The following is a 14,798-nucleotide window of genomic DNA, read 5'->3' on the forward strand; positions in this document are numbered from 1 at the left end:
TGATTTGAAAGCTAAAGACATCCCAGAAATTACCTTGAAGGTCTCAGATACCAACAGACACTGTATTGGAAGGGAAGAACATGCTGGAGATGAAGATATTGCTGAACTTGACACTCTTATGAATAGAACTTGTTTGGAAAATAATTTCTGCTTTCCCTCTACTTTGGCATGCAGGCAACTTCTGGAAAGAAGCTTCCAAGAAAAATATTACTCACCAGCATTCACCTTGAGCATACATCGTCAAGAGGACATGAAATTTCCCCCAGGACATGACTTATTTAGTTCTGCACTGAGATGTGCCTGTAAAAGTTATCCTCAGACAATATTCTATGATTCAATGATTTCTTTTCCTCTCCATAGGAGAATTGCAGAGGTATCAGAGTGCTGAAAAGACCACAGGTATAGCAGGAGAGCAATAAGAGCAAAGCTTTGGCTTCAAGTTGTTTTTTGTTTAACTGGCTAAGCAGTAAAAGTCCTGGCTGCAAAGGACTGCCCCAAGCCAAGTTCTCTGCACCAAGCTCATCCCTCCTCCCACAGTGCAGCAGCTCTGGCAGTGAGAAGGTGCATTGCTTGCCTCTGGAGTGATACCCTGCCTCACAGCACTGGAAGTTCTCTTCCCTGTTCTCTCTCAACTCACCTTTGTCAAGGCCTATGCCCCTCAGCTGGTACAAGCTGATGTAGGAGGTGCCTGGTGGCACAAATGCAAGCAAAACACTTGTTTAAAAGCAATTAGGATTGCTTGATACTGTGCTCTTGTCCAGCTTTGGCTGCAGCAGTGGTTCTGGCTGTGAAGAGAAGCGTAAGGGTGTGAGTGTCTAATTTCAGCTGGGGATTTATTTGGGGCATTGGTAGTGGGGAATTAAGGTGATTTGGGACCTCCTTTTTCAGCTCTGGTTTCCAGTTTCCCTCCTGTAGTTGCAGTTCTTGCAGATATCACACTCCTGGGGCAGGCACAGCTTGTTTTGAGCTGTGTGTTCCTGCAGGCTGCATGCAGTTGAGTTGCCTGTGTGGCTGTCCAGGGGTGCTGGGCTGGTTTTGGGAGAGCTGAGGCATCGTGCAGCAGAGAGAGACAGCGTGCTGCTCCCTGCCTGCAGGCCTGCACTGCAGCCCCGTCCCCGGGCCTGAAACTCAATCGTGAGCACACTCAGGCACTGAACAGTCTGCCTGGGAAAGGGATGGAGTGGCACTTGGGGACATGATTATTGCTCTACTTGGTAGTGCCACATTAATAGTTGGAATTTATGGTCTTGGAGGTCTTTCCAACCTAAACAATTCCATGATTCTATGACTGTAGCCCTGCTGGTCCTCCTGCTCTGCCCTTTTATGTCAGAGATGCTCCTGCTCTTGCATGGAACATGTTCGATGAAGCCTCTTTGCACATCCGCGGGAAGCAAAGCCAGCACGCCAGCGAGGTGTGAGAGCCCTGCCGGCAGCCCTGCTGTGCTCGCTTTGCATTTCCTTTCTTTTCCGAGAGCCTCCAGCAAAGGCAGCGAGCGAGGCTTCCTCGGAGGGTGACCTGAGGGTGGCAGCAGCTGCTCACGGTCCCGGCGCTGCCGAGCCTGGGCCGGCCACGGAGAGCGGGCCCGGGATGGCAGAAGGGACACAAGGCCAGCCATGCACCGGGAGCACTGCTGCCAGGGAGGTGCCTTTGTGTGAACCTGAGCGCTCCTTCCGGGCAGCGACGCAGCACAGCCTCTGTTTCTGCATTGAAACCAGGGCTATCTGGTTTGGTGACCAGCTCTGTCCCAAGTGATGATGGGATGATGGGATGATGGGATGACACCTCCCGGCCAGGACTAGTGCAGCCTGCAGGTTGGTAACTCACGGGAATGACCAGAGTCTGTAGATCAAAGCTGCAGCTGACACCTGACTGGGGCACCTGACAGCTCCAGGAAACAAGAGCAGACACTGTGGGCTACAGGAGCAAAGGAATTTGGGTACCCAAGTACTGCCCTAGTCCTGCTATAGGCACTGAGATACTCAGAGTCCTGAAACCTCTTTGCAGCTGCAGCCTGAGCTGTGAGACACCTGAATACACTAAACACCCACCCCAACCAATAAATTCCCTGAGGATGATCTCAGGTTGCTGTTTAGTTGTCAAAGTCTTGGCACCATGATTAAAATGCCCTGGTGTCTTTCTTTTCTCCTCATGCTGTAGGCATCTGTGGACCCCAGCTGAGGTACTCAGCTCTCCCCAGGCATTGCAGAGAATGCCCCTGCACTCAGCTTGGGGCTATGATTTCTGAACCTGGGGAGAACACTGAACAGCTTGGTGCCATAATACTGAGTTTAGGGGCATCTGTGTCTCTGCACATCTGGCTGATGCTGGCATCCTTCTCCAAGGTTTGGTTACAAGCCAAGAGGAAAAAGTAGAAATGGCTGCATAGAACTGCTCTGTTCCTTTCATTTCCAAGGCCAGCAGAAGTCAGTAGGATCTTGCAAGTGATTTAAACCTGAGCACTTCTATGAATTACAGTGTCTCATAACAGTTTGAAGAGGTTGTTCCATCACAACATTATAACCTTCAAACCTTCCCTCAGTGGTGATTAAGACCATGGAAGGTCCCACCTCTATCCATTACCAAATTTGGCCACTTTGCATCATTCTATCAGGATCCAGGATCTTGGAGTTTCATTTGGGAGGGTCAGAGTCCCATGGGATGTAATTAATTCTTACTGCATTACAGTTAGGCAATAAAATCTTGAGACCACACACAAAATTTTTTTCAGGCCACACTTCTCCTGATATCCTTGGGTAAGAACTGAGCTGAAGAGGATCAACGCTTGAGGATCGACGCTTCAAATTTGGCCTTTTTTTTTTTGCTGAATCATGAGTGTGCCCAGAGTCAGTTCAAGCAAGCCTGGCATTCTCCAGCTGTTTTTTCCTGTTACCTGTGAGCCATTGCACCTTAGGAGTGCTCAGATGCAAACAGAGCAGAATTCAAGATACAGGTGGCTGATCTGCTGTGGAAGGTATCTGAAACCACTGTGTCTTGCTTGTTTAGTCTCTTCAGATATGACCACTTAACTCCCTTTCCAGGTGCTCACCATGTGTCAGTACACATCCCTGTAAGACACATCTTCTACAGCATCTAAACCAAAACTGGCTGGGTTGGTTCCAAAGTGATGCCATCTGAAGTGCATTTGTAAGAACTGACGAAGTGCCACCTGGGAAAGGTGACAGGAAAAAGTCTGTGAAACATGGAAAATGTGGGGAAACATTCTCTTGCATCACTGATAACTGCCTGTCAGAGTGGGTGCTGTTTCCTTTTCATTTGGCAGTATGCTGGGCAGACAACTTCTGCTGACCAGAAATCCCTTGCAGAAGTTGTTCGTTGTTTGCCAAAGCTGTGTGCTGCTCTGCTTTGCACAAACCCCTGAGTGCCTGGAGCTGGGACTGATGAGATCTTGTGTTTGAATGAGTACAGCTTTTAGACAGTCTCTGCCAATGATGTACAGACTAGTTTAATGAAAAGTTAAGAATTAATTACCCAGTGTCCAGCCCCTGGCTGCTACCAGCAGCTGTCAACAGCAGGTCCTGTTTTGGTGTGGCTGAGGGTGGTTGTGCTGCAGAGAGGCAGGAGCTGTGTCTGGACCCACTACAGGCTTCTGCTGAGCCCTGCAGAACGTCTGCAATAGGAACCCTTTCTCTCTCCTCTGTCCTTTCTTACAAGGAAATAGGTCAGGAAGGAAAAAATCAGGAGCTGGGAAGGAGGAGGAGAAGTTTCAGTGAGAAAGTGTTCCTCTTAGACTGGAAATTATGCACTCTCAGTGCTGAGCTCCTTTGACACTCTCCAGTTCCCTCTCTGGCTGTTGGAGCACCCTCCTGCTTGTGGCCGTGGCTGATACCTCGGGTTGTAGCTTTTTATATTTTTATTTTTTTCAATTTTGTGCTGCTTTGGTGTGTGGGTCTGGGTTTCATATAAGAGGATAGTAAGGTGTGGGTCTTAGTTTCATATTCAGGGATAGTAAACTCTCTTCACAGAGTAGGTAGACAAAACAATTCCTTCTCTTACTGGGGACCCAAGGACAGCCAATCCAGATCTGAGGCCCAAGAGCATAAACAATGGTGGACTGAAGAGAGAAAAACAAGAAGGATGGGACTTCATGGGCTGGGGATGTAACTGGACAATTAGCTCCAATATGCAAATGGACCAAAACTTTTAAAAACGTGAGATTTTGTGACCATGCCCTCCTTTTCTTCCATCTTGGAGCCATCTGGGCAGAGCCATGGCTTTGGCTCTGGTACTGCCTTTGAAGGCTCTTCAATAAATATCCTTTTCATTGCCCTTAACTCTGTCTAGCCTCTGCTCCAGCTGCTTAAGGCATCATGGCCAGCAAGGAGCTGTACCCAGGTGAGGGTATGGAGACCCAGGCCAGCCCTGGGCAGGGCAGAGGAAGGCAGGGTAGGAAGGGTAATGGCTTCCTTTCACTCAGACAATATTCAAAGTAACTTCTCCCCCCTCCTCCAGCTTCCCACATGATTTGTCAGGCCAGGAAAGAATGCAGAATGTGATTTGCATTGAACAGCAGTCGTGCTGGTGGGTTGTGCTGATAAGGAGCTCTGATCTTGCCCTGCCTGGGAGCAAGGGCAGCAGTCCCTTGTCCCCCAGCCCAGCTCCTGTCCCAGTGCACCTGTGGCTGTGGCAGTGGACTGGGGGCAGCGTGGGGATGCTGCTGGTGCAACCCCAGCCCAGGGGCAGTGCCTGCTGCTTTCTGACACCCCACTGTGAAAACCCACCCCAGTATCTTCCCACTCCCACCTCGAGTTTTCCACCTAATGTTGCCGTGAGGGGTTGGACTTGGGAAAGAGCAACTTTCCTCAGTCTTTTGGCTGGCTATCCTCAATAAAGGGTGTCTCTGCCTTTTTTAGGAGGGGAGACACACATTTGTGGTGCTGGAAATGTGTGTGAGAGGAGCCCTGCAGAGAAGATGGCATTACAGCTACCGACCTGATGCACTGCTCAGGGGAGACAAGTCTGGTGAGGAGCCATGCCAGCCTCCTCAGGGGGTAGGGCAGTGCAGCCTGCAGGGAGCAGTGCCAGCACCTCCCAGACCACTTTGGCACGCCTCTCATTACCAGAGAAGAGTTCAGTGACAATAAAATGCATTTTATTATAAACTTAAAACACTAGATTTCTAGAATTCAAAAATTATTTGCAAGTGTTAAAACAGGAACATAATTTATAATCAGTGGTTTTATGGGTGAGGACTCCTGATACACCCTTTTATGCACTCTGGGCTCACAGAATTAACCTGCAGCTGTTACAGTTGTCCCAGTCTACCAGGTGCAATTTCATGCTTCAGTATGTGATGCCAGGCAGGAGCCTTAATCCTGAATATTCTCTGTGTATATTCTTATTTCCTGGAGATCCATTGGTTATAAACATTCGTTGGATTTTCTGGTAATGTAACATGCTGAAGTTTAACTAATTACTGTTTAAATTTCTGCTCCTCATGTTAATGAATTCCATTAGAGAAGACGTAAACTGACCCCCCCAGCTGGGCAGCACTGCAGGTGGATGGGCATGCCAATGTAAAGCAGTTACTGGAGGTAAAGCAACAGCACTGGGGGCACAGTCTTCTGGCTTGTCTCAAGTGTAAATGCTGGAGACAGATCTCTTCTCCTCAGACTTCAGGATGGCTGAGATGTCTCTCTCTGCTAACTTTGCTTAACTAGTGTTTTCCAGTAAAAGTTGTATTTTAAAAGCACAAGGTTACAGACATTCTGAAGTAGTACCTTAAAAACCTGTCGATGCCAAGGCAGGCAGAGGGATGTAATGTAACATTGCAGGAAGTGGTGGGATGTGACACTGCCCTCACTTGTGCATCTGAGAAGATTCAGTGGTGGAAGCTCCAGTGGTGTTGGAATATGGAGCCTGAGGACTACTCTCAACATATAGTGTGTGTCAGAGTGACAAAAATCCATGGAAGTTGTGAATTGTCCTGCATGTAAATTGCCCTGCATCCTGGATGAGCACTTCTCCAGTTGTTTATCAGCACTTAACACTATACAACTCCCTGACACAAGTTCAGTGGTTTAGGTGCCTTCCAAAAAGGCCAATCATCTCTAGAATTTCCTGTCATTTGCTGTAGTGGACACAGAACTAAAGCCTGACTGTGTGGCTTCATCTCCTAAAAGGAGAATGGAAGAGTTGCTAATTAACTGCATATTTTATTATCAGACCTCCTCTTCCTGCCTGCTGCGACTGTCTGTTGGTCATGCTGTGTGTCCAGACACTGATGGCATCTCAGAGAAAGCCTTGAGGTAGGTAAGGTTTCCTTTAAAGTCCTGTGAGCTCATGAGAGTGAGATAGTGCATTCCCATGTGGTTAAGTTATCCACTTACAAGCTCTGGCTAGAAGTGTTAGCATAACAGCCTTGGGTTGCTAGGAGGTGCTGTGTGGGGATTAATTAATCAGGATGGTTGTGCCTTCTGTTTGCCATCATTGCTGATACAGAAGAGAGGTTTTCAAAGCCAAAGGCTGTGATGGACTCTTGTCAGGCTGACAGATTTGCGTAGAGAAGCACACATTAAGGCTGTTGTGGCAAAAGTTAGTCATTGCAAAACACTGCACAGGGAAAAAGCTGAGCTGTGGGGCCCACAAGAGGCTCTGTCTGCTTCAGGCTGCTCCTCTGTCCACATTGTCACGGGCAGCAGCAACACTGAAACAGCTGAGACTGCTGAACAAAAAGACTTTCCTGTTGCACTAAAGGGTTAAAAAGGCTGAGATTTAGCTCAGAGATTTTTGGTCCAGTTTTGAAGCAACATCCCAAACTTTCTTAGCGCACCAGTAAGAGATTTGGCTTGTCTCTTGCAAGAGCAGGGGATGCTACCTCAAGTTGCATCTCCTTTACTGTAGCTGGTCGAGCTGCCCAGATGGTCACTTTCTGATGTAGTTCCACCCATATGGTTTAAGGCAGCAGATGGGAAGGAGATGGGATAACACTAAGTCAGCAGACAAAACAGAAAATCCATGAAGAGAGTGATAAAACCTAATGGAGCTTGGAGCAATCTCTTCAACTGGACACCAATAAATGCCCAAAGCTCCAAACTGCAGTAGACACAAGACTCTCTTGATCACATGCGCACAGAGGACTGAATCCACACATCTTTCAAATGATTTTAAGACACTAAATTCATTGGACAAGCAAGCTTGCTGCTAGCTGTCTCCAAGCATCCATTCCCTGGGAGGTACTATCCAAACAAAAATATTTTGTTTTCCCTCAGTTGAAGTCAGGTGTTTGCTCAGGTCTTTGACAAGAGTGCAAAAGGAAGGCAGGCACAGTGCTTCGATTCCAAAAGCCCTTTGCAGGTGACCCTGCATGAGGAACTTCAAGACAGCTGGCCCCAAGGGTTCTGTATTCAATATGCCCCTAACCAGGGATGAGCACTCTAATTCTCTCATGCTTCTCAGAGCTGCTGCCTGGTGCGGGCTGTGTGAGACTGGGGCTCAGAGCCCCCCATCAGCTTTGTCTGCTGACTGGAGAGCTAAGACAGTGCAATCACAGCAGCATGTCCAGCACTTGGTGGGGGTGTCAGCAAGGGAGAAGGCTGGATCCAAAAATGAACATGAAATGAACTCTTCTGCTGCACTGTAGGGGAAGCACAGGAGCCTAGCCTTAACAGAAGAACCCACAAGATCCCACCTAATGCCTGTGTGCTCCCTTTTCTGTTATCTTTGTCTATCAGCCATGAAAAGAGGGACCTGCATGGAAGGTAGGGCGGCCTTTTGGTTAATAGTCAGTTCCTTTCACTATTCTTCCATAGGGGAACTCCAAATTCAGCTCTGCAGCTTCCTCTCCTCTATGCCTGACCCCCTGGCTCATAGAAGAACTGCAGGTGGCCAAGAGCAGCTGAATGCCAAAACTCATGCACCAGGCTGATGATCTTCGTGTAAACAATCTGATATATAAAAGCAGGAATGTACAGTAGTGGTCAAAAGACTTGGTTTGGAAGGGAGGACATGAGCTTCCTCTTTGGGGCCTGTGTAATTTCCTTGGGGGTACAGTGCAGCAGCCCAGGGCGTGCATGGCCCTGAGTCCCTTCCAGGGAAAGAGAGGAATACATACTGCTTTCCCTTTCCTGCAGGAGTGCAGGGTCCACAAGACTATTATGAAAACCCTGTTGGAATTCATTTCAGGACAGAAATTACTACTGTTTGGAGTGGGATTTTTGTTCGGGTTTTTTTGCTAAATGGATATTGCTGAGTACTTCAGATGTGTACTAGAAGTCCCTAAGGGACCAGGCTGTCAGATAAGTGACCAGTCTGTGATTCTCAGCAGAAGAGTTATGATCATCTTGGCCACAACAGTGGCACCTGAGGGCGCACACAGTGCAGAATGGTAAACACCTGAGAACGTTGTTAAGGAAAAATCCTATATGCCTATAGCCCCTGGGGTGTACTGTCATTGTGGTGTGGTTTGGTGGCTTGTTTTGCTAGTGTTGGTCACCCAAATTCCCACTTGTGTTGCATTTAAGAGCTCATGTACACATTTTACTCCCTTGCACCATTGCTAGACATGAGGATGGGCAGTCAGTGCCTTTTCTGCACTCACGGTCATGTACAGGTTACAGGTGCTGGATGTGACCCCAGTAACCTCCCTTCCTGTGTGCTGCACGCCTCAGTGCAGAACACTCCCTGCCCAAAGCTGAGACGGGGGAAGGCTGAGCAGGTTTGGTTTTGCTCCCTCCAAGGGGTTTGAGCCCAGGCACTGCAGGATCCTGTCCCAGCTGCTGCTCTCACTGCTCTCAGCACTGCAGTGGCAGTGTGGCTCCTGTGATAAACTGTTTCCCAGCCTGCAGTGACACTCTGCTATTTATAATGAATAGTTACTGGAATAGCTCAGGCAGCAGCCACAGACCTGCAGAGCAGGCACTGGAGCTACAGTAAATGAGGCTGTGGAGTCTCATGTGCACTTCCAGGAAAAGAAGGTTATGCTGATGCCAGAATAACACATTTCCCCACTGGTGCTGGCACCTCTTTCTGGGCACTGCAGCTTCTAGCAAAAGGTTTGCATAAGAGAGTTGTTACTGTACAAGCTTCTATTTCACATCTGTCATTACCTGCACCTACTGGGCTTGTTTCTGTGTGCCCATCTGCCCAGACATCAGCTGTCTGCCAGGGTCATGGAAAGCTGGGGCTTGTGGAAGTCTGATCAGTGCTGCTGCTGAGTTCTGTTAGCCACTGGCGATGGTGGCTTTCAATGCAGATGGCTGCAAACTGTTTTTTACTTTGTACCTCTTCAGTGAGTGATGGTAGCCCCAATTCTGCAAGTTATTTAGGTTCCTGCTACTGAAATCTGTGGGGACATAATGTCTAAATTTAATCTTTCAGAATGTGGGACTGTTCTGCTTGCTGCAATTCAAATACATAGAAGGATCCCTATAAATATTTCATGGCCTCAGGGACAAACTGTAATGTGGCTGCAAAACTAGGCACACATACATCTCCACAAGAAAAATCACATTGCAGCAGCAATGCAGAAACTGTGCTCCTAGCCTGTCAGTACTTACTGACAGATGCAGAAAGACAAAATATAGTTAATGTTTTAGAATTAGGCTTTGCACCAATATAGGTTTTCAGTTTCCAACATGTTTTTAAATGAAGCAGAAATTACATGCCTCTCTGCCCTCAGATTTTCCTCGTTAGCATTAATCAAGCACACTTGACTCACTTACAGATGAATTTGATTAGGATCATGTATACTCCTAGGAACCAAAAATAATGAATCATGACCAGAGTGTACGTGCTGTTACAGCCAGCATTGCTGCTTGATGCCTGCTGCAGCAGTGAACTACTAGAAAGCTCCTGGAACTGGGTTCCAAACCATTGGCAACAGGAGGTGGTAAATGGCACACATGAAATAAAGCAAGACCGCAGAGAATGGAAAGCTATGAAGTGCACAACTATTTAAATGCCTATATAATTGGTTGAAATTCTTTATTTTCTGACATAGGAAAAGTTAGAATGGAAACTTGACTGTGTCTGCATGAGTACATAAATATTTTTGCATATGTTCCAGCCCCTGGCCCACAGTTGCAGCTTTTAGATCTTTGAGCTCACTTACATGTCTCATTTCATAATGTCAACAGATTCTTCTGCTTGTCTTTTAGCACTATGGAAAAAAGATGCCTTCCAAAAAAAATCCCAAACCTCTAAAAATCTACATACAGTAGTATAGCTCTGTGTGTAAATCTCATTTTACACATTCACTGCTGCACATGTAAATTCATGCAAAGCCCATGTGCTCAAGCACTGGTTCAGAAGCAGCCAGGGGATGCAACATTTCACTGCCTGTAAAAATGTTTGTTGATAAAAATACAAACACAGGAAAGTGTTTCTGATGTGACATTTTATTGATATTCAACATTATTTATTCTGACCTTCTGTCATCCTCCATTTTTTCTTCTTTAACAGTTAGTTTTATTGTACAGTAATTCTTTTTACACTCATCTCACCAGCGAGGTCCCTGAGGACCATCTGTATGATGAAAGAATATGTAATATCTGTAATCTCTATTATCATGACAACTGCTTGGGCCTTTGACAGTTCTGCAATCTACTTAATCATTTACCTAAGCGACTGAAAATGCCTGTAAGAGGAAAAGTAGACATATGAAAAGGGAATAATACATAAAGAAACATCTGCATTGAGATCATTTGTCATTTTTGGAAAGGCTTTGGAGAATGATGCATACATTTAGTATAGCATCATGCTCATGACAGCGTGGATCTTTTATCTTGCAGGCCTTATCTGGCATGTATTGAGCTTTTGTCATGTCTACAAGTTCCCTGCTGTGTGGCCTGGCTGCAGGGCCCCCCCTGACCCTGCCCAGTTCTTGCACTGGGTGAGGAGGGACTGCTCTCCATACCATTCCATGCTTAGCAATGCTTAGTTTGCAGCAGGTGCCTTTTCCATTAGCTGTTTGCTCTTTCTCTTCTGCCCTCTCCATTTGCCCAGCAAGCCCCTGGGGCTCCCTGTGCTGTCACTGCTTCCCAGCCCCTGTCACATTGCTGCAGGCCTGGCTGCAGGGTGACTCCTCTCCAAACCCCCCTCTGTCACCCTGTGCCTTCAGCTCCTCCAAAGCACGTTTTAAGAACTGGCTTTTCAGAAGCAAGAATGTATGTGCCAATATATGCCGTGACCAGAGCAGGTAACTGCTGCTAAGGAGCAGAGGATGCCTGGGAAGGGAGCATCAGTAAAAGAGTTCCACATTAATTCAGATCCCTGCCAGGGAGTTGCAGTTACCTTGAATTCTCTTTGTGATAATAGCAACAGAAAACCTCCCTCACTCCCACTGCTTGCTGGTTTATGGAACACTGGAATGGCCTTGGAGCCAGGTCACTGGCAATTATCAAGATATTAGGAGATTATACAAAGAAAGGAAAGTTTGAAAAGCATAAACATACTTCATGCAAGGTTTTTATGGACATTTCCAAGGGTAGATATGCCAAAATGTTTCCACTGGAAACTTTATATAAAATTATTGATGTGAAGGAGCTCTGCAATCCTGGCATGTCTCTCCCCTCTCCTGAGAGCTGTTGTAGCTCATGACAACTCTGTTCCGTGTACTGGGAGCATCAGCAGCTGGAATTTATCATCTGTTAGTCTTAGTCTTTATGTAGCTCATTTTAGAGACTGCTGGTAATGAGAGCTCTTGCCCTTTCACCTTCAGGACAGCTTGGAATTCATCTCTTAGGGCCAGAAATCACCCTAGCATCAAGTTTATAAAAGAAGAAAAATAACCATTTATTATAGTATCAGGCCAATTTTTGGCATTCTTTAAATTCCTTCAAAGAACAGTCAGAGGGACAGATGTGTCATTGCAGCTCTGGGCTCTCTTTCACCCCTGCTCTGTAATTGTGTGATGCTCTTCTGAAAACTTTCCCTTTGCTTTTTTTCACTCTTCCTTGCCCATCTAAAGATTTTACCCAAGAGTTTTCTGATGCCTCATGGACTAATAGCTACCTTTTAACCTCAGGGCTCCCTAATAAAATTCTGGGGTTTTTTTTTTTAGCTGTGAGCTGCCTTTGGAGGTGTGACTACCCTTGGCTGCCCACTGCAGCTCCTGAGCTGGTGTCTGTTTTGGTGGCCATGCAGTGGAAGGTATCTTTCTCTGAGAGGGGGAGTTTGGGGATCTGTAAGTTCAGGAAACACAACTCCCAGGGCTTCTGATAAGGTGGATTGTGGGACATCTCTTTTGATTACACTTTTACCATCATGTCAAGCTGTACTGGACAGAGGGGTTTCCTGGTGGCTATTTGCCTTCCCAGAAGGTGGGAAGAGTATATTTTCTCTTCTTGCTTGGCTCACGAGAACTATTTCCATGAAAAGGCTGGCACAAATTGAATTCCTGCACAGTAACCAGAGGGACTGCAGTGATGGTGTCAGTCCTATTCTGCCGGCACGTGCTGTGTCAGAGTTCTTAGAATAAACAGGGTTTATTCAAGAGATTAAAGCTGTCAGCTACAGCCAGTGACAGCCAACAAGGTGGCCTTTCTTTTTTCACATTCCACTGAGTGTTGTGCCCTCTCTGCCTCCAGATGGCTCAGCCTGTCCTCTTGAGGAGCACAGCATCCTGAGTCCTCGTGCCCCAGGTGCTTTAGACCCAGGAGGCCTAGTGGCTCATGAGCATCCCTGTGTGGAATCCCCTTCCAGATGGGAGGGGATGCACTTCCATGCCTTGTCCTCAGGAGGTTTCCAGCCTGTGCTGCCTGTGGGAGAGCAGGGAGGTGGCACTGCCAGCAGGGACCCCACTGCCATGGGGAATCCCCCTTGCCAAGCAGCTCTTTCCAGCCCTTTTTCCTACTGATGCAAAGGATGTCTGTTTTAAGGAGCCAATGAATCTGCCACAGGAATCTCTTGTATTGGGATTACATGTGCTATTAATAAAAATTGCCTTCAACTTCTAAATCGAGGCACTTAAAACCCACAATGAATGCATTCTGCAGTAATGAAAAAAAAAAAAAACTTTTTTGTTGAAATTTAAATAGATCCATGAACTTTTGTATCATGCAAGCTATTTTAAAACTGTAAATCTATTCCATTTTTTCCATTGTGGCTGTTTTTATGTTTCATTGTGCTCCTACAGAGGAAAGTCTTTGGTCTTTTAATAGGAAAGATTTTATGTTTCCAGGCACAGGTTTTTGTGCCTAGCTCAATAGGCTTGGTAAGAAACCAGCTTTTTGACACTCCTTTTTCTATGGTACAAGATTTAAGAAAGGAATGAAAGAAAGTATTAAAGTACAGTCGTATTAATAAATTAGTAAGTTCTGGAAACTTAGATCAAGGTGTTCTAAATATTTCTTTTAAATAAAAAAAATAAAGGACAAAATCTAAATAGTGGCAAGGTGTTCTTTTCTGTGATTTCTGAGAAATCCAAGCATGACTCAGACTAACAGACTGTCTGAGGCCAAATGTTGTATTATTATAAACATGGCCTGAAACTGGATGATAAATCCTACAGGTAGTGTAAAGGTGTCCTAAAAGCCCAAAAGCTGTTTAAAATTCTGCTAGAAAATGTACTCAACTCTGCTCCCCCACCAAAAAATCTCTTATCTGTAGACATGAAGGAGAATTTATCTACAGTTTTCATTCTTCCATATCTTTTTGTCTGCTGTCCTTTGTGCCTAAAAGATCCCTACGAGATCAAAAAGCTATTTCACTCTCTGTTAGTTTGCATAAAAGTAATTGACTATTCTGCACATATTTGATGCCTGTTGTGATGATGATTTGCTCTGGCCATTGCCTTTCCTGTTGACCAGTGCTCTCTCTTTGTTTCCTTCTGTTTTCCATGCCTCCAGTTTAATAATGAGGTTGACAGTTGCCTGGGACAATGGTTATGTTTTTGATATATGTTTGTGTAGTGCTTGGCACAATGCAGCTCGTGCAGCTTGGTCTCTGACTGTGTATGTCAACCAATAATGATGTTGTTTCCAATTGTTTCAGTCTTCAGAAGTCCTCTTTTAAACAGTTAGAAGCAAATTATTATTTAAACAATATTTTCCACATCAGTTATGATTTCTTTAAATAATTTAAGTGCTTTTTCCAATGCTCCTCACAAGCACTGCGTTATGCCTGTGTAATTTTACTGATTTAAAGCCAAAGATGCAATGATACAGAGATCTGCTCCAGATGTCTGAATAAAGCTGCACAGTGCAGGCACTGAGCACCAAGTGGTGCTGCTCTGAAGGCAGTGCCTTGCTAGTGAGAGGCAGCACAGCAGGTGCCTTTAATATCTGGCGCATGCACTCAGTGTCAGCAATAATTAATCCTCAGCATTATTCCCTTGGAGCATTTACCTGTCTTGTAGTACTTAAGGGATGCCCCTTTTAAGCCCAGGAAATGACACAAACAGCAGAGCTGTCACTGGAAAACATCCCTGAGCAGGGGAACCCACGACGCGCTGGTTCATCACTGTGTGCGAGCTCTGCTCTGATTGTCATGTTAATCTCTTTCTATTTCCTAAGAGGAAATCAGGATCTACTTCTGTACTAAGCCAGTCTCTAATGCTTGTTCCCAGCTAAACATAACAACAATCTATTTATATATTGGGCTATCCCAAATCAAACCAAAAAATAGCATAACCTAGTTCAGCTGTTGGGTAACACCAAGTATTAGCAGTGGTTATTTATATCGTTAAGATGTTTTAGACTTCTGCATTAAATAAAAGCTTATACTGAGCTTTTTAATGTTTGCTGTCACTTACAGCCACATTGGCTTGAATATGTAACAATGCTGACCCCCAAATTTTCTGGGCTGGCCTGGCTCAGCTGTGACCTCCTGCACGTTCCCT

Source organism: Ammospiza nelsoni, chromosome 1 (assembly GCF_027579445.1).
Source record: "Ammospiza nelsoni isolate bAmmNel1 chromosome 1, bAmmNel1.pri, whole genome shotgun sequence".
Lineage (NCBI taxonomy): Eukaryota > Metazoa > Chordata > Aves > Passeriformes > Passerellidae > Ammospiza > Ammospiza nelsoni.